Source organism: Macrobrachium rosenbergii, chromosome 17 (assembly GCF_040412425.1).
Source record: "Macrobrachium rosenbergii isolate ZJJX-2024 chromosome 17, ASM4041242v1, whole genome shotgun sequence".
In the NCBI taxonomy this organism is placed as follows: Eukaryota; Metazoa; Arthropoda; class Malacostraca; order Decapoda; family Palaemonidae; genus Macrobrachium; species Macrobrachium rosenbergii.
This window is the reverse complement of record NC_089757.1, coordinates 37,556,738-37,560,764: the sequence shown is the minus strand read 5'-3', so window position 1 is coordinate 37,560,764 and position 4,027 is coordinate 37,556,738.

Genomic DNA, 4,027 nt, shown 5'->3' with positions numbered 1-4,027 from the left:
CCGCCAGGGTCATTGACGCAGTATTAAACAGCCCTATGGCTAACGTCCATTGTAATGAAGGGTACAAGCCTGACACTGACCTCATTCCTTGAGCAAGTCTAAGTTCAAATTGGAAAAATAGGCCTAAGTTTGGGCTTACCAGTGGTAAAGAATCACTCATCACTGAAGGAAAATGATCAAAGATTTCTCCATTAAATGAGAATCGTTTTTCGAGTGTGAAATGTGGCGCCACGGATCACAATGCACATGTCACAACACTTAAGAGATACTATCAGCGTTGCCAGAGACCCAAGCCGAAATATCCCTTAAAATGGGGATATTTTTTTTCATTTATCCCCATTCTGACACACACACACACACACACACAACACACACACACATATGTATATATATATATATATATATATATATATATATATATATATATATATATATATATATATATATATATATATATATATATATATATTATATTGTAATTTTATATATTGTAATATAATATAAAAAAAAGTTACTGCAGGAAAAATGAAGCAAATCCTACATTAATGATTATTTTATGATTGACTTAATACTTTAAGGATTTACAATATTATGAAAAACTACAACAAATTGCCATTGCCATTGAAAAAATATCCATTCATTTTACTAATCAATAACTTATCAACTGGAAAATTAAAGCAAGTGTTGTCTTTAAATATCTCTTTGAATGAAGCAATCCACATAAAGTTTGTGTTGACAACCTGTTCCTTTGCTTAGTTTTCATTACATTAACAGCAGAAAATATTCTTTCTGCTGCAGCACTGAATGAGGAAGGCTTAATATAGAGAATACAAAATTTAGTAAAACAGGAATCTCATATCTATCATCACCTGTTTTCATTTTTTCTGATATGATTCCAAAATTCCTCTACAGGCATATTCAATCAAGATTGTCCTTGTTTCACAAGGATCTCCACTCCCTGTACAAATCATTTAGCTCACTATCTTTAACAATACCTGGTAACAAGGAAGCTAATGGGGGCAATAGAAGCAACCTCCTCTTAACAACAGACTTAGGATCAATAGCACTCATACGTTTCAAAACTGGATTTCGAAAATCAAATCTCATGCAAATTTGCTTGACACTTTCTATGAAAAAACCTAAGCACCTTTTCCGGAATTCCTCAATAGCTTGCTGTGGAAGACCATGTATATTATTTGAAATTGATGCTGTTACCTTTGGTCCAAGATACATATTTTGAAGAGGCATGAAGTGCCTAGGATCTTGGTACTGCACATTTTCAACAGATGTTTTCCTGAGATAATCTTTAAAATCTTTTCAATTCTTGAATCTTTTTTAATAATATATATACATTTTAGGCATATGTTAAGATACTCGAGCATTAGGGACAAATTATCCCCAGAATTGGCTCTAATTAGATATTAAATCCCTATATCCCCATCAGCAACCCAAAATCCCTAAAAATAGGGATAAATCCCCATATCTGGCAACACTGGATACTATTGAAAACCATTACGCAATTCCTTTGCACGGAACTGTGTAGTCTTCTTCTTCTTCTTCTTCTTATGAACGTTGAGGTGTTCTTTAAGTCTGAGAGAGGAGAAGCTTATTCTATTGTAATTTATGTGAACGTGCAACGATTCTTACTGCCTTAGTTTTCTGACGTTTATTGAACTGTTGTTTTTCTTAATATGTGGTTTTCCTGTTTCCTTTTCTGTGGAAGTTTCGTAAGTTACGGTTCAAAACAGCAGTGACTCGAAAAACAGAAAATGTGCTGCAACATTGAAATGTCATCATTGTAGAAAGAAAGGCAGTCCAATACCACAATTAGTTCATTTTTATTACCAAGAGCATGAACTATATTCCTACTGCTTATCTTGGGTTTAATGCTTTTCTCACTATTACTGTGCTATTAAGACAAAACACTCGGTTTTTGTCTCCATTAAACTTACAATAATTATGTATAGGTTTCTGGGTTTGGAAAAAAGTAAAATGGATTTACAGGAATGGAAGAACATGAAAAAAACACGAAGGAAGTAGACAGAAAATGCATGTTTTATATGTGAATTCAGTAAAATTCACTAGAAAAAAATTAAATACATTCAAATTAGACAATGGCAATCATAGCAATTAAGTCTCGGGTGGGCCAGTGGACTTTGCTTCACCACTGTGAACTCCAGACCTTGGCTGAAAGTGTTGTATTGGTGATTACTAGGGTTATATCCTAATCTAGCCTTCCCAACCCAACTTTATGTGCCAGTTTCTACCTGGCCTCGAGCATAGACACCTTTCCCACATAACCTGCCTTAGAGTTCTTGGTTACCTTGAATATTTAACAATACTCTTGTTTTGGCGGTTGAAATAACTGTGTTCATAGGTGGTTTAAATAACTGTGTTCATGTAGATGTTACTAATCAAGTGATTCAGAGACTGACTCATCATAATTAGACCTTACCTACTGGCCACTTTCCTAAATCTTACTTACGTTAATATATGGTTCCTTCATTGATAAAACTATCACAGATTAAGACTGATAGTTCCACATACAATAGAGAGTAATAGTCAAATACAATTATAATTTACTTAATACATCATTTTATTCAAAAGTATACCACAGCATAAGCCTCAGATGGGTGTTGAAATTTGGTAATTAGTAGGTAAGGAAGAATGGGAGAATACCTCTCGCTGACCTGCCATTATCAAGCACTTTTTCCCTGTTTCAGGGACAAAGTATGGTAGCTGAAGTGGAAAATGTTATAACAGGCTCTGGTTTATTTGCCTACGTATATAAAAATTACTTGATAAAAACATTTACTCCTACAGAAATACAAGCCATCTTCTTTTACATAGGAGACTCACTCTTTAGGTGGGAGGTCATCTCTCAATTGATTGGAAGTGGATACCCACCCAGAAATGTCATGATCAAAGACATGTAAGTGACCAAGATCAAGTAATTACCTCTGTGACCTCATAGGAATGACAGAACAGGAGGACTCTGATCAAGTGTCTAGTCACACTCAAGTGCAGAGAACCACATGCTCAGCAAGAAGCTATATCTGGTTAATATTAACTAATGGGTTCAGAGAATGTCCCTTCCACCAGACCCTACCTTGTTCAAGAGAAGTTCGCTGGGAGCCAAACCTTTCAGACGAAGCTCTTCAACTGGACTCGGTTGTGTAGCCTGCCCCTATCATGACCCAATCCAGCCTAAGCTACCATTCCACCTATAGACTAAGAGGGGAAAAAAGAAGAAACCCATCATTCAACATTCATCCTTATAGAGTTGTGCTCAACCAAGTACTTGTGCAAGGTACATTTTTGCACAAACAGAGAATGGGTGACAACCCGTTGAGGAAGGAGAGGAATATCAAATTTAGGCCAAAGGCCAAGCACTGGGACCTAAGAGGTCATTCAACACTGAAAGGAAAATTGAGAGTATAATGGTCTGAAAGGTGTAACTAGAGGAAAACCTCACAGTTGCACTGTGAAACAATTGTTAAAAGAGGGTGGAAAGTAAGACGGAAGAAGTGAATATGAACAGAGGTAGAGTAAAAGGAAAGAAAGGGGTTGGGGCTAGGGGTCGAAGGGATGCTGCAAAGAACCTTAAGTAATGCCTACAGCACTCCACCCCCACCAACACGGGGGACAACCTGTTGAGCAGCCAGTGCAAGTACCAGGGTGTCCAGGGACTTGTGGGCGATGTCCCTCAAGTAGAACGTGGTGAAGCCGGTATGACTTTCCCATAACCCTGCCTTCGTTACCTGACATACTATTACATATGAGCTTACCTGAAATACTGAAAAGTTCTTTTGAAAGCCATATTTTTATGATGTTTTGTGTTTAGTAACCATTTATGAAAATATACAGTTGATCATACTTATTTCTCTGAGTTCTAAACGAATTGACCATCATTAACGAAAATCAGCCGACATGCTCAAATCCTGCCAAGGCAGATCTACCTATCACTTACAATTTTTTAGATGTCAGCCCCTAGGTATGTGAACTTGGTAAGTTATATTATTCTTAT